Source organism: Phyllostomus hastatus, unplaced genomic scaffold, assembly GCF_019186645.2.
Source record: "Phyllostomus hastatus isolate PE091 unplaced genomic scaffold, TTU_PhHast_1.1 phas_contig_58, whole genome shotgun sequence".
NCBI lineage: Eukaryota > Metazoa > Chordata > Mammalia > Chiroptera > Phyllostomidae > Phyllostomus > Phyllostomus hastatus.
In genome coordinates, this window is record NW_025333916.1 from 47,180,993 (window position 1) to 47,198,050 (window position 17,058).

The window sequence follows — 17,058 nt, forward strand, 5'->3', positions numbered from 1 at the left end:
CTCAGCCGTATAACTGACAGATGGTTTTTGTCTACATCAACTACATTTACCTAGAATTTTCAAACAAACAAACAAACAAACAAACAAAATGAAAACCCTTTCATACAAGGCAGGTACTAAACTTTACCTGTAGCCTCAGATGAAGGCTACATGTCAGGAAACAAGTAACAATTAAATATTAGATATATTAATGGTTAAAATTCTTTTCACCATTTTATCACTGACTGTCTGTCTGTATCCTTGTTCTTGTGAACCTGGCTCCCACTATATAACTCTAAATCTCTCACTTGTTATGACTCTTGTCCTTTCCCATTTCCTTACCCTTGCTTTCCTCTTCTTCTGCCCAACCAGGACTTCAGGCCATCATCTGCCACCATCAGAATGGTTTGCCTAAAAGTAGGCCATATGACTTTGTGCAAAACTGGTCTTAAATGTTAAAAGTATCATTTTTTCTTGCTCTTGGCAGATAGTGCTTATCAATATAAAGAACTATCTATATTGAGCAAATATGCACATAATTCATAATTTATAGAAATAGTTCTTGAATATCTACTATCAAGAAATTATAACATTTAGGGAAGGAAATAATAAAACTAATAATGATGACTACTCAAAAATATTTCTTATGTTTAACTGTGCTAAGCACTTTATGTACATTCTTAAAAAATTCAAGTATATGTGTGTATATGTACATACAGGTATATATTATTATATTGGTTATTGATTTATTGGTTCAGCTCATATTGAATGTTAAGGGTTGAACCATGGTAAAGTCCAAATAGATCTTGGTGCACATCCCATACTCCTATCAACTTTGATGTTATTTTAATTAAAAGATGAAATCTCAGACCTCAAGGACCAACTTAGCTTCTTATCAAATGAATTGTATGTACAAACAACTACAAACACAATTGCATAATGGACTGATGGCATGAGGGATTAAAAAGATGCTTCTGGTGGAGAAAAATATCAGTAACAACTATAACTGAGAAAAAACAGCTTCAGTGGAGTTATTTTGTAATTATTTAATGATCAACTAGAAGGCCTTTTCTAGATATGCATCTCCATGTAGATAGATAACAGACAGGTAGATATACAGACATAGATATTACTTGTATTTCTTCTGCAATTTTAAAGATGACAAACTGATGATATAGTTATTTCTGATAAGCCAAGAGTGAGACTGGCAGAAACAGGAAGAAAATCAGCAGAATTACAAAACTGTCTAGGTTGGATATTCCCATAAGAGATGAGTGCATTATTTATTCCTGCTGCTACTGTCAATTACTTCTGATTTCTGGCATTTACTTTCACCTGTGTTTCTATCTGGGTGGACAGTTGACAACTGTTTTAAAACTGACATATTGATAGAGATTGTACACATTTCAGTGTTGTCTGCTCATAGAATGTCTTTATCAAATATGAACTCAATGCTTCAAATATCAGATAACATAGTCTATAAAATAATAATTACCACCATGATTGCAAAAATAAAGAGTCTCCAATCAATACCAAATGCCCTTAATTTAATAAGGAAAAATTATTGTCAGTATATTACCATATTACTCTCTTTTGTTACTTGCTTTAGAGAGAGAGAGAAACTACTCTCATAATAATTCAAGTGCAAAACCTTGCAATGATCTAAGAAAATGCTCTTTGTCAATGGGGAAATATGTCAGTATGCATTTAATAAGTTTATGTTTATTAATAATGGGTAAATGTTTGCCAATTCCTCCTTCAGATGTAGAAAAACACAAAACTGTTATTATTTGCATTATGAGACAAGGAGGATAAAATTGATGGAATGGTTAGAAGACAAAGTAGAGTTATAACAGCCAGCTTTATCCTGATAAAACATCCTTTTTAAAAACGCCTTTTGTTGCCCTGGCTGGTGTAGCTCAGTGTATTGAGCGCAGGCTGTGAACCAAAGCGTTGCAGGTTCGATTCCCAGTCAGGGTACATGCCTGGGTTGCAGGCCATGATCCCCAGCAACCACACATTGATGTTTCTCTCTCTTTCTACCTCCTTTCCCTCTCTAAAAAAATAAGCAAAATCTTTAAAAAAATGCCTTTTGTCAAAAATTCTAAACTTATAAAAATTAAGAAGCATTTTTGTTATGCATTTTAATGCATATTTTATTAGACATGGGGTTTGGGCATAAGATCAACACTGTTAACAACATAGCTCTTTCTGTACTGGTAAAGTGTATTGAAAAATATCAACACCATTAAGCAGTTTTATGTGCTAGCACATCAACAGTTTTCTCAAGCTGCCTACGTGCCCTGGGCAGATTTCCTTCGGGCCAAAAGCAGAAGGGCATGTAGACCCTGCCTTGAGAGAACTTGACAAACGTCAGTGTTCTAAGGTCTGTTCCATGACACCCTGGAATGTCATGAATCTGGATAATTCAGCAGCACCATCCACATAAATGAGCCAAAACAAAAATTAATAAAAATAAACACTCAGATGTTTTTCTCGAATATATTATGGTGTGGTTTGGAGCCTATTGCTATAAAGTTATTGAATTCAGCAGAAATTATAAAAAGAAAAATTATTTACAGGGAAAGTTCATTTAGAAATTATCTAAATATGTGATTTGTCTTGGTAACAATAAATAAATTGATGATAGTCCACACAAATTTGACTCAATGAATTCTAGTTATACTCCTGATGGTTCACAAAACTCTAAACTAACAAACTAGTTATTTAATGTAGAAAATAAATATGTTGCTTAGAAAAAAACTTTAATGTATTTATGTTTAACCTAAAAGATATTTAAAGAACAGTAACTTTTTAAAAATTATAATGCAGAAAATAGATGAAGCTCTGTACCATATATATTTTTAATTGAAAACTTTTAGTAACTGTAAAGAGAGCTTTATACCTAAAGTAAAATTATTAAAATGTAACACTTAACTGAGCCTGTAAATGAATGATGAAATATCCTTACAAGTTTTTAAAATTTATCAATATGCAAAGTTAATGGAGAAATGCAGATGACTTTTATCAGCGTATGTTTTTCAGGTGTATTTAAATTTTTATTAAATATTTTGACCTTCAAGTGGCAGTTAGTTAACTTGAGAAACACTGAACTTAGCAAATAAAAACCACTCAAATTACATGTCAGCTGGGCCTGTTTTGTAAGCAGAGTATGAAAAATATTTGTGTGATGTCTGTTAAAAGGCGTGAAGATGACATCTCTGATCTTTTAAAAAGCTCTTCTTATAGCTGGTCTCTATTGATTAAAATTATTTTCAAAAGGTAAATTATTGGGATTTGATAAGAACCTTCTTTTGCTGCACCTACCCCTTGAAGTAGCCATCCTTGGAAGTTGCAAAATATACTGGCAGAAAACCTTGATTGCTTAGCTTGGGTCACTGTAACAGAATACCGTGAACATGGTGGCTCCAGCAAAGGACTATTCAGAGTTTTGGAGGCTGATGAGTCCAAAATCAAGAATTAGGCAGTTTCAGTTTTTAGGGGCGGCTGTCTTCCTGGCTTGAGACAGTAGCTTCTTGCTGTCTTCATGTGACAGAGAGCTGACACTGATAGCTTCATTTTAGAAGGGCAATAATATAATCAGCAGCTACCCACCCTCATAACCTTATCTACATGTAGTTATATTCCAAGGGCTTTACCTCCAAATTCCATCATTGTAGGGTTTCAGGTTTTAACACATGAATTTTGGAGGATACAACAATTCAGTCCACAGTAACCGCACTTATATGCCAATTATACACATTATAGGCATATTGTCTGATAAGCCTTCAGTGAAACAAGAACTTCACAAATCTAAAAGATTTAAAAATGCATCTTTTGGGAAGTGAAGATAATATGTTTATTTAGACAAAATCCATTTTGTAAAAATGACACCAATACCTGTACCATCTTTAATTTAATTATACAAAACCTAATCATACAATCAGATTATATGATTAAAATGATCATATATTCTTAGATTATATGATGAGTAATAATGCATTAGTAAATTATACAAAGAAAAATAGATATTTCTTAGTAAATGCCTCATATTCTGTCAACTGTCATAATGTTTTATCAGATGATCTTCATAGACTACACTTTATCCATTGGCTGTACAGAGGCACTGCCCTGCGGGTCTCCTCTCCTCTTTCTCCTACCTCCCCAGGGCTTTAATAGGGTCTGGGGTTACAAGTAAAACAGGCATTGAATCTGATACTGAGAGATATATTTAATACTGTTTAGGTGTAAAAGATTCAGCTGTATGCCTTTGTACCAAAAAATATTGCATGTACCATAACAAATTACAAATGTGTGTGTGTGTATATATATATCTTTGTTTTCAGGGCATTATCTTTTCTAAGTTAGTAGGGTTGGGGGAAGAGAGGGAGAGAAAAAGAGAGAAAGAAGTCCCTGTGTCCTCAATAGGATGTATGGGAAGAAAGGACTATGCTTTAATAAATGGTGTAGTTCAAAGAGTTAAAATGGTAACCAAAAAGATTTCTAGGTGAATCATATTAATACACAGAGACCTGATATACAATCTAATTTTGCGTGTCTCCTGGGAAATCACTTACCTAGTTCATGATAGATTTGTGACAAGCCGTTGGCAGTTGAGATTCCACAGGGGAGATTTTCTATGTGGCAATTTACAAGAGGAAATCAGGAGGCTTACATTAATAGAAGAAAGTTAAAGGTGAGAATAATAAGTGTTGAAGATTGGGTGAATGGAACAATGGAATAATTGTAACGTGACCATACGGTGAGAAGAAATATGACTCAGACATATTGCTACCTGTAAGAGTGCTAGTCATATAGTCACTACTCAAATAGATGGAATGAGTGAGTGAGTGAATGAATGGATGGTGTTGATGAACTTTACAAAATAATAATTCATTAATTCTACCTTATCATGTAATTTCTGTATAATACTTTTATGAATAGGTTTGTGATGATCGCTCTATTGCGAATGTGAAGGTAGAACAAAATTTGTAAATGAATGTACCTGAGGAAAAGGCAGTGTTGACAGAGAAGAAATTAGGTCAATAAAAAATTCAAGGACTTCAAGCTTTTGTTTGTACTGATATCACTGCAAACACTCAGCAAGGAGAAAAAGCAAAAATAGAAAAACTTACTTACTCCCTAATTATATTATTAAACTATATTTCAAATTAGACTATGGAGTAATGGTAGAATGGGCTCTCTTTCTTCAATATGACTGAGTTTACTCCACTTTAAAACTCAAATATTTGCATTTATTTCACAGTAACTGAGCATTTTACTTTTTATTCATTCATATGTATGGTTTTTCCCTCTGGTAAGGGATACAAACAGTGAGAAATTTTCTAAGAGTATAAAGCATACAAAATTTTGAGGTTGCAAATCTTATTTTTCCTTATTAATGGATTAATGTGAAAAAAAAATAGTGAGACCCAGATTTAATCTCTCCAATATCTACAGAATTGCATACAGCTGATAAATGCTCCTGTTCCAGTAACATGTCATTTCTAGTCCCTTGGTGATGTATTTGGTTTGTAATATTTAGAAGGCAATTTTGTTACTGACATATATGCAATGTTGTATTAAATATCTTCGAGATGCCCAGCTTTCAGATTACATAAAATGAATCAGATATTTCTGTCATTTTCAAAGAGCTTATGCTTTTTAAGGAAATAAGTAATATATATAAATAAGCATATGATAAATGGATACTAATAAATAAGACAACATTAGAAAAAGAAAATAAGTTCTATGGATGCATAGAGAAAGTTAACAGGACAGACTAATTAAATCTCCATAACTTATGCTAGAAATCTAGAACTCCAGCATTACTTTGACTGCACAATTAATTGGTCTACACGAAAATCAACTCTCTGTAGCTATTATTTTTAACCTCTTCATCATAAACACACACAAAAATGCTTGCACATTCAATTTTTGCCAATTAATTTCAGTTTTTCATGACCAAAAAGAACATTAAAAAAGTAGTCTAAGCTACTGTATTGATTAGTGGGGTGGGGGAGAATTAATGCTTCATCTTATTTAAAATCTATCCAGTGGTTATTTTTAATTGAAGTAGCCTGAAATAATACACAGTCCATTCATCTAGAAAGTATTTCTGAATGAACTACTTTTAGAAAATAACTTAAAGGGATCATTAAACTCTTTTGTTTGCTTGTTTGTACATTTGTTTGATTTTTGTTTTTCATCTTCAAACAGTAAAACCTTTTGTCCTTTCAACAGCTTCTCCTCTCTACACTACCTTTGCTACAGGCACCCAGTGATCTAACTGATCTAATGATGTGCATGGCCTTCCATTCAGCAATCTAGGATGGGCGGGGGAAGTGAGGTGTGGGTACAAAAAAGAAGACTCAGTGAAAGAAAGGCAAGAAGAGGAGCAGAAGCCAGGAAGAGAAGCATTATTTGCAAGAGATATTTGATTTCGTTTACTGTCTAGTATCTTTTATATGCCTTCATCCTATTTTCCCACAAACATTTAATAACATATATATTCATTGGTTATAGTTTCAGAATTGGATTTGTACTGCCTGAAATGGAACATTGCTAAGTTTGCCCTCAGGGCAAATAGATACTCTGTGATGGCAGAGAATGGCCAAAGAATCGCATCACATTTTGGGTTACAGATTTTTCCATATGTAGTGCACAGAGGTTCCTTAGCCTGCTCTTTCTGTTAGGCTCTGGTGTGCATTTCTGTTTTACATTTTGTTGATATATCAGGCAAACACAGGAATTCACTCCCCTCTATGAGTGGAGATTACACCATGGCGTACTTGTTATTCTAGGATATATCTATTTTCTCCACATACTTGAAAGTTCATAAATACTTGTGCACATAGATTCAACAAATGAAAATTGTGTTAAATATCATGGGTTCCTTCTGATTCTGGATCTGATACTCTTTTCATATAACACACTATATCTATGAAAACATATTTCTATCAATGAGACATTAACACATTTTTTCCGTATAAATATACATTGAGGCTAGCCTTTTATTTCTCTGTGAACTCTCACCAGAGATATGAAATTATCACCAAACATTTATATAGATATTACATCACAAAAGCAAAATGTAATACCTTTAGCCTTTTGTTTATATAAAGAGATGTTAAAACAAATTGTTTTATATTTGTGAAATTAAAACCAAACACATGGTTACTGTAAATCAACGGTGATTATATACACATGTGGACTTATACTTTACTGTAGAGCTTTGACTGAAATTTTATTAATACAGTAGTCAATTAATATGAGCATTAATCTTTTTATGAGCTTGTCTGTGCTCTGTTCATTAGATAAATTAACTGGCCTTTGAAAGCAATTATATTTATTTTAGATATATTGAATATTATGTGCCAAGCAACTATTGCAAGAAGAATCAAGGTCTCATCAGGAACTGAAAAACAAAGTTGATGACTGGAACAAAGACAATGGAGAAACCATGCAGGAAAATGACTTAGAATGCAGATAGGTGCCGGACCCTCCATGGAATGCTAAGGCTTTTTTCTTTGATCCTTGGAGATGTGGAAAACCTTTGGAGGATTTTAAAGCTAGGGTAAGATATGATGAGATTTGTATAGACTTTGGGATCAGTCTGAAGAATGAATTTCAGGACAAATTTGAAATCAGTTAAGAGAAAAGGCTATCACAAAGTAACTGGTCCAGAGATGATGTTAGCTTAGGTCAGCATTGTTGCTATACTAGTGAAGGAAAAAAAGTGTGTGCGTGTATATATATATATATATATATATATATATATATGTGTGTGTGTGTGTGTGTGTGTGTGTGTGAGACATATGTGTGTAATATATATTATTTATATATACAAACATACACAAGTACATATACATATACATATACATAATCTCCCTTCAAATCCTCAGGGTTGCAGATTGAACAGAAATTCACAGTTGATTTGGTTGAGTTTTTAAAGATAAGGTAGTGGCCTATAATTTACCCTTAGAATTATGATGGGATCTTACTGAAGAAAATAAGCAGAACTCAAGGTACAATTTCTGAAATGTTTTTTACTGGTTTCCTTAATGCTGTATCCTAGGTAAGCATACCCTGTGCTCCCAGAGTGAATATGTGGGTTTCTGTTTGGGCTAATACAGCAATTCAAAAATATCAAGGATGCCTTGATATCATTTGATTATTTCAATCTTATAGTTCTCTGTACAAATTTTTAAGTGTATCATAAACTGGTTTCCCTTACATAGGAAAACTTGACACATTAATGGGTGTTAATTGGTTCAAGAAAATAGAACATTCAGCCCTGGATGGTGGGCTCAGTGGATTAAGTGTGGGCTATGAACCATAGGGTCACTGGTTCAATTCCCAATCAGGGCACATGCCTGGGATGCAGGCCAGGTCCTCAGTGGGTGCCACATAAGAGGCAACCACACATTGATGTTTCTCTCCCTCTCCCTTCCCTTCTCTCTAAAAATAATCAAATAAAAATTTTAAAAAAGAAAATAGAATATCCAGTAGTAAAGAGTTTTAAAAATTTTGGTAGGTTATTATTTCAACAAAGTCTCCAATGACTTAATTTCTCTATGTACGCTGGTATGAACATTTCAAGCTTTGGTCTAAAATGAGCTCTCCTGGTAGAATAGAATGGTCACAAATGCAGAAAGGGCCAGATGCTTCCTTGTTTGCATCCATCATGAGAGAGCTAGAGAGCAGGGGCAAACGATAAGAAGTTATGAACTTTTACTCTCAAATTCATTGGACTAAATGTTTCACAACTGCTTAGCACAGTTATGCCATTTATCCCTCCTCACTTCCCCTCCTGTGCATCTTCTTCGCTATAGTCCATTCCTTTCAATACCACACTGCACGTGCCAAATTTCTAATGTGATGCTCTCAGTTTTCAGTAATAATAGAGTCTTATTTCCTTTCTTGACTGTGCTTTAGCTCTTCAAACCATAAAGGATGAGGGGGTCAATGGCACCCTAAATTCCCAACACTATGTGTTCATATGTAATGCTTCATTTAATTTAGCAGACGTCACAATACCAGAAGTGATTGATCTGTTACACCTGGATATTCATATTTTGCTGCATAACTAATCTACTACAATTTGCTAGAAATTTTGTGTAGTTTAATTTATAAACAGTACCTCACTCTGAAAAAGAAAAACAGTTTTCAGAATATATTAAGTTTTAGAAAACTATATTTTATGACCAATGATGTTTTATCCCTCAGTACTTGCATGCCTAAAATTTACATTTTAATATTCTTAGTATGGGTCCTAAAAATTATCATCTCAGTGTGGAATTGTCATAGCACACACAGGTAAAAGCACAGGGTGGAGAGACAGAATCAGCTGCTATTCAGGAGCTATTGAAATTCAAGACATAATGCATTAATATATTGGTAGGGAATCAGCTGAAGGACATTTTCCTCATTTTTAAAATTCATATTTTTCCTCTGATAAATATAGATCACATATATTATTATAGCTTGCCCAAAAACCATTTCTTTGCAAATATTTATGCAGCATTTTTTGGTTTGGTTAATGATGAATGCCTTGGAATGCTAGCATTAGCTGAAGAAGCAGTATAATAACTCAAATGCATAGACATATATAGTGAAAGTAGTTGTGATAAGTAAGATCAAATAGTTTATATAGTTGGAGAAAAATAAACTTTGGTTCAGATGGATATAAAGAATTATGAATTAGGATTTAAATCACCTAAATGTCCACTAATATAATTTCAAAAACAAAGAGAGGACTATTTTATAAGTCCTTACACTCAAAAGAACTTTTCTTTTGTGTACTTTGCTATTGAATAGCATGAATAGTGTTCCTCATTTGATTCACTGATCTTTCTTAAAAAGAAAATCAATAGCAATAAAATATTTAAAATTATATTATTATTCTGGATAACTATACCACATTTGATCCAAATTTCCTCATGCTGAGTTTCTACTTGGAACCTAAAAATTGTCTTTATAGGTCACAAAGCATAATGATTCCTATATGCCTATATATAAGGCCTGATGAGGTATTTACTTAAATTCCTAAAGATAGTCAAATATAATGAAATGGATGCTACTTGCTTTGATCTAATACATCCATCTATTTTTTATAGATGTGCCTCTTTACTAACTATCATATTGAGACACTTAGCAATTTTAAAAGTGAATACCATAGAGAGTCTGAAAAACAAAGATTTCCCCAGATACTAGAAAAAATAAGTTATGGAGGGTTACAGAATTGTAATAAGAAACTCGCTGCAGTCTGGAAAAAATTTTCCTGTATTTTAAGAAAAAGTGCTACGTTGTGGCAAATTAAAACGGAGGGAAATAGATCAAACTCTAGGATAAATTGTTTTGGGGTTAAATTAGTGTTCAGTTAGTATGTGTGTTAGGAAAGCAAAGGTGTGCAGAGGGGTAAATATAGTCAGTAGATATAAAGCCACAGTTATTTCTAGCTAGAAAGACAGCAAGTATTTCCAAAATTTCCATATCCCAAGGTTTCCATTACCCAAGTCACGATCCAAGTCTGGATCACCCATCGGACAAGGAACAAACCGTCAAAGCGATTGAATGACTCACTTACCTACATAATAAAAACAATAGTGACAACTATGAAATAACAGAGATTTTACTGAAATCAGTGTTGAAAGATTTGTGCTTTAAGAATATGTTTTCCATTTATCTGCTGTGCTACCTTAAATCTCTGGTCTCATTTATTTTCTTAATAATGCATGGGAAGTAAGAGAGTAGCTTTCAAGGGATTATTATGAGGCTCTAGTGGCAGAATGTGTTTGATATGTTTGATAAACTGTGAAGGCTGCCAAATCTTTAGAAATGTTAATTTTACCACTGACATGATATACAATGCAGGTGAAGACATATAGTTGGGTAAAGAAAAATAAGAATAAACTCATAGAATAGCTGAGGCATAACAAGACTTTTTGAGTTAATAGAGAGTGGAAATATTATTACTCCTCAAGCAACATTAAAATACATTGATTAACCCTCACTGGGGATTTTTTAGCGTATATAATACTAATTACCTCTTCAGAAAGCCTTAACATAGCCAAATTTATTTATCCCTTTTAAATTATTTGCTCTCAAAGGCTCCTTATTTTATATCTCTCTAAAATATCTGAAAAGAGTCAACTCAAAAATCCTTTCTTAATATACCTTATTTACATGCAGTTTTATCTAATATAATATAAGGTTTTCAGGATTTACCCATCACAGTATTTTGTACTTAAGTAATAATATGATATAACATGAAGAGAACTACTATTTATGTCATAATATAATTAATTATTATCAGAAAGCATGCACATTAAAAACATTCTTCAAACTAAACCATCTGAGACAACATGGATGGACCTTGAGGATGTCACGCTAAGAGAAATAAATCAGACAGAAAAAGTTAAGAACCATATGATTTCATTCATATGTGGGATGTAAAACTGAAAACAACAACAGAATAAACAAAAAACCCACAAAAATTCACAAATACAAACAACAGTATGGCAGTTGCCAGGGGGAAAGGGGTGGGGGTCAGTCAAGGGCAAAGGGGATCAAATATATGTTGACAGAAAATGATATGACTTTGGGTGGTGGCACAGGATGCAACACAGAGATCATGTATCATAAAAATATAAACTTGAAACCTATATAATCTTATTAACTAATGTCACCTAAATACATTTGATTAAAATATGAAATATTTAAAAATCTAACAATTTTAAAATGTCTAAGTCTAATATAATATATTTATGAATATATTTAAGATTTATGTATCATGATGTAGTTGCATCTGGTTAAAATAAATTAGGCATACTTACAGTTTTATCAATTTATTTAATTGCCTTGTAATTTTGAAAATGTGTATAATAAGAATGCACAAATTACATAAAACTCTTTTTTATGTAAACAGAGTAATTAATAAAGAAATGTCAAATTCTCTTCACCATCAAAATCAATATGATCTTAAATTAAAAAAAAATCCTGCCTTACTGCCTTGAATGACCTGAAAAACATTAGTGGATTGGCTTTTAGTACAATAAATATATTCATAAAGCATGTAAATGAGATTTGAGAAAGTATTATATAAGAAATGCTGAAGGATATGATACTCAGTTGCCCTGTATTCCTCCATGATAATAAAGAAGAAAAATTATAACAATATTCATTTAAATAGAAAAGAAAAGATAATTGATTTTAGCATAAGAGAATAAAATTTGATGTAGTTGATCACAACTGCAACGTATTCTATCTTCCCCCTGGGGAAAAGTGTCATTCTTATACATGTTCATCAAAATTGATTAGAATAAAAGTATACTTACTGCCTCTCCTCCGTCAGAATATGTGAAACTATTATGCACATGTCCAAATACAGAAGCAGTGATCAGTTAAAAATCATGCTCTTTGTCTATAAACTTTTAACTTTCAATATCTCAAAATTTCTGTACAGTCATGTGTCACATAAGGATGTTTCAGTCAATGATTTACTTTATACAAGATGGTGGGCTCATAAAACTATAATGTACTGAGAAGTTTGCTTTGCTTAGTGACATCAAAGCCATTGCAATGTCATAGGACAATATATTGCTCACATGTTTGTGGTGATGCAGCTGTAAACAAATCTAATGTGCTGCTAGTCATTCATAGCAGCACAATGTACAATAGCCAAGTGCTGGAAGCAACCTAAGTGCCCATCAGTGAATGAGTGGATCAAAAAACCATGGTACAATTACAAAATGGAATACTACGCAGCAGAAAGAAAGAAGGAACTCCTACCCTTCGTGACAGCATGGATGGAACTGGAGAGCATTATGCTAAGTGAAATAAGCCAGGCAATAGAAGACAAACAACATATGATCTCACCTATAAGTGGAACCTGACCAACAAAACAAACAAGCAAGCAAAATATAAACATAGAATTGAAATAAAAAATAAAACTGACAGTAACAAGAGAGGAGGGGGATAATCAAGGAAAGAAGGAGAAGCGTCCAGTCGAGGAACATGTGTAAAGGACCCAAGGACAAAGCCAAATGGGGATAGGATTGAGAGTGGGAGGTGGGGGTCAGGGGGTGGGGGAGAGAGGGGGAGGGAAATGGAGACAACTGTACTTGAACAACAATAAAAAAAATAAGTTAAAATAGTATACCACGTACAATTATGTACAGTACACGATACCTAATAATAATAATAAACAACTACATTACAGGTTTATGTATTTACTGTAGTATGCTTTTTTCTCATTGTTTGAGAGTGTACTCTTTTTTTACTATTAAGAAAATGTTGGGTGTAAAACAGTATGTGCATTACTCCTACAGCAGCTTCATATATCTTGTTTATGCAAGTTCTCTTGACTGCATCATTTTACTTCTGCATTTGACTGAATATGGTATTTTGTATAGTAACATGCAGTAAAGGCTTGTAGCCTAGGAGTGATAGGCTACATCGTACAGCCTCGCCATCTGTGTAGTAGGTTACACCACATAGGGGTGTGTGTGGGTGATTGCACAAAGACAAAATTGCCTAATGTCACATTTCTCAGAATGTAAAGCTTTTGTTAAGTGGTGCATGGATGTAGTCAAGGAATATTTTGAAATTCTATTAGTAGATATTGTTTGTTCATGAAAAGAGTATCTCAACGATCGGTTATTCTGTAATCACATCACATATGAAAATGTATCTTCTTCTGGGACCTTTTATATGTATTTTTTTTCTGTAATGTTTTATTCCTAGACATTTTCACTATTTGCCTTTATTGGGTCTTTTATTATTCAGATGTTGTCTGTCATCCTGGTTAATTGTCCATTTTTTCTAGGTGAGAATTGGTCAAAATTTTAATAGAAAACTTTTCCTATGAAGACTATACTACATCTATTATTGTTTTTGATTCTGGATACAGAATGGACTTAGGGGATTCAACTTTCAGTGTATAATTATTTAATTTATTTTTTTGTTTTCATGTTGGACATCTACCCTCAAATATATCTGGTTTTCTCTAAATCTCAGAGTCTAAAGAAATTTCTCCAAAGAATTAATCTTCAGTCTTCTGTGTATCACAGGGAGAGACTTTCATATGGCAATATGAATTCAACAAGAGAATCAGGGAAACTGTTATATACAGGTTTACATACTTCTCTTATAAGCCCAAAGTTTCTTCTCTCTGGAGGCACTAAATCACACCATTGCTGAACAGTTAGTAGGTCCTACAAGGCTGCATTATGGGTATAGTGCTGTGAAGCTTCTTGGCTTTCTCCTCTGCTACTCATTTCAAGACTTCAATTTCTCAGGTCCACTGAGTAAGTTTGTTTAGTGCATCTGCATTTCATCTTCAAAATTTTATTATGATATATCTTCTCTGAATTTCTTGCTAGTTGGTTTATAACACTAATAAAACATTTTAATGGGTTTCTTAGGAGGCAATGGAGTTAGTATGCCTTTATACAACCTACCACCTTTAACCAGAAGCCTTCCTTCATCTTGTGAGTATAGTGAAATCAGAATTTACGATTAGTCTTATGTTAAAAAGTAGAAAAAAATACTTCAAAGAGCCTGAATCAGTCTTGGGCTAAAGATTATATTAATTGCAAGAAAATGTGTTAGCATTATTGAGGATATGAAAATGAATGAGTTCCATGCTCTCAAAGGACTATCTCTATAATTGGGGTGATTTAATTACAAAGCAACTAGGATGTTACAAAGAGTGAGGGAAATGTCGTTAGAAATGTGACTATACCATCCAATGTGTTACATACAATCTGATATACACATTGAATAACCTAAAATGACTTAGTAAAGAAGTGTCAATCAAGATGAATTCTGAGGATGTCAGGACAGTTATAGTTAACGGTAGACATAGGAAAAGGTCACATCAGTTGCTTTTTAAACCTAAACTGCCTTGGGGTTTGCTAGGGTGGCTTTGACTGAAAACAGGACTAGCATTGACTTTGTTACACAGTAACCCATTGGCTGTGACCTACCATCTGGATGGGGGTTTGTTATCTCAGTGGATTGATGCCTATATCAGAATTATTTCAGCTATGTGTGATTTATTTTGGCTCCTTCTTAAAAAGGCGAGATAGATCTTTTGCAATTTAACTTTTAGCAGGGGAAAAAAAAACAACAGTCTCAGTATCAGTTCACAAACTTGAACCACTAAAGGGAATTTCCGGAATGCCAATCTGTCCCTAAAACTCCTTTAAAAAAATGTTTTCTGAGAGTCATCGAAGCAACCAGACTACTTCATACTATAGTTCAGAGAACCATAGAACTAAATAGTTGTCACTAACCATAAAACTCTTTTCTCAGAGGTTCATAAACCTAGATAGGCAGTGTTTCAAACAGGACAAGTGTAGACATACTGGTTCCTATTTCAGGTAGAGTTCATGCTGCTTTAGGGTAAGATTATTGAACATACATTTTATAGACTTATTTCTTATACTAAATATTATTACATAATTAAAGACAAAAATCATAAAACTAGGTGATTTCACTAATACCACCAAATGCAATTTCATGGGTTCTTCTCTTTTTAGAGATTTTATTTATTTATTCTTAGAGAGAGGGGGAGGGAGGGAGAAAGAGAAGGAGAGAAACATCAATGTGTGGTTGCCTTTTGTGTGCCCCCTATTTGAGGATGTGGCCTGAAACCCAGGCATATGGACTGACTGGGAATTGAACCAATGACCCTTTGGTTCACAGGCCTGTACTCAATCTACTGAGCTACACCAGCCAGGGCTCATGGGTTCTTTGGACCAAGGGATGTGATATGTTCTTGAACTTTAATTTCCGCTCTTTGACTCCTTCCTTAGAAGTGAAATACGAATTCTGGTTATAATTATTCTTTTGGGGTATGCTGTATTATAATGCTCAAATGAATGACTTCAGGAAAATTTAATGTTTATGTGTAATTTTTAGCCAATTAAAAATAGAACAAATAATCTTTGAGCAAACAATAGAAAACCCTGATACAGGTACTGAAACAGCTGTTTTTGAAAACTTATCACAAGTCTACTTTACATATTATACATATAGGGTGGGGCAAAAGTAGGTTTACAGTTGTTTGTATGAAAACTAATACAATGATTTATAAGTAATCATACAAAAATAAACTTTGTTTCCCACACTCACAACTGCAAACCTCCCTTTGCCCCCACTCTGTACACTCTACAGTTGTGGGGATCTACACTGATCCCATCTCTGTAATGCTGTGTCTTTATGCCTTGGCTGCAGGATGATAAAAGTTGGGAGATAGTGGGGGATGATGATTGACAGCAACATAATTCTTTGTCCCTGTGTTAAACTGTCCTATGGAAAAAAAGAAGCAAAATAACTTTAAGTGCTGTGATTGAAGAACCACTGATTCCAATATTACACCACATGAGCCGATTAAATAGCTTACAATGCTAATAACTGATTCAAAAACAGTCATTTAAAGTGTGATAACCTCAGCCGAATGCAAGAAATTATCAGTGTTGCAATAGATGTGTTACAATCACCAAGTCCAGACTCTAAAACAAATCTTATCATTGCCCTTTCTAATTCCCTCATTAGAGAAATAAGATAATTCAATATGCATCCTTCCTTACTGCAGTAGTTCCAGTAAATGTAACTCAGAGTAACAATAGGTTGGACTTTATTAAAAGCTACATGCATCAAAAGAGAGTCACTGCTAGAAGGAATTTAGGAAGCTCACCTCATTGTGGGATAAACCTTCAGGAACACAAAAGTCTGAATTTGGTTTCAAAAGTGAGCATTCTGTTTCCCTTTGAGTTTTACTTTATAGTCTGTAACATCAAAACATACACAATGGAAAAGTACTATTTTTTCACATGTAAAGCATATAGGAAAAGAAATCAGAAAATTAAATTATATTAATTTAAAGGTATTTTATTAAAGTAAAATGTTATTTAAGGAAGTCTTTAAGTAATTGGTGATTATATGACAATTTGAGAATAGCAAATAATTAGAGGCTAACACATAATTTTCTAAGATACTGATTAAAAACTATTTTATGGTAAGATTTGATAGCATTAATCAAGATTGAAAATTCTAAGACAAGGAAAAAAT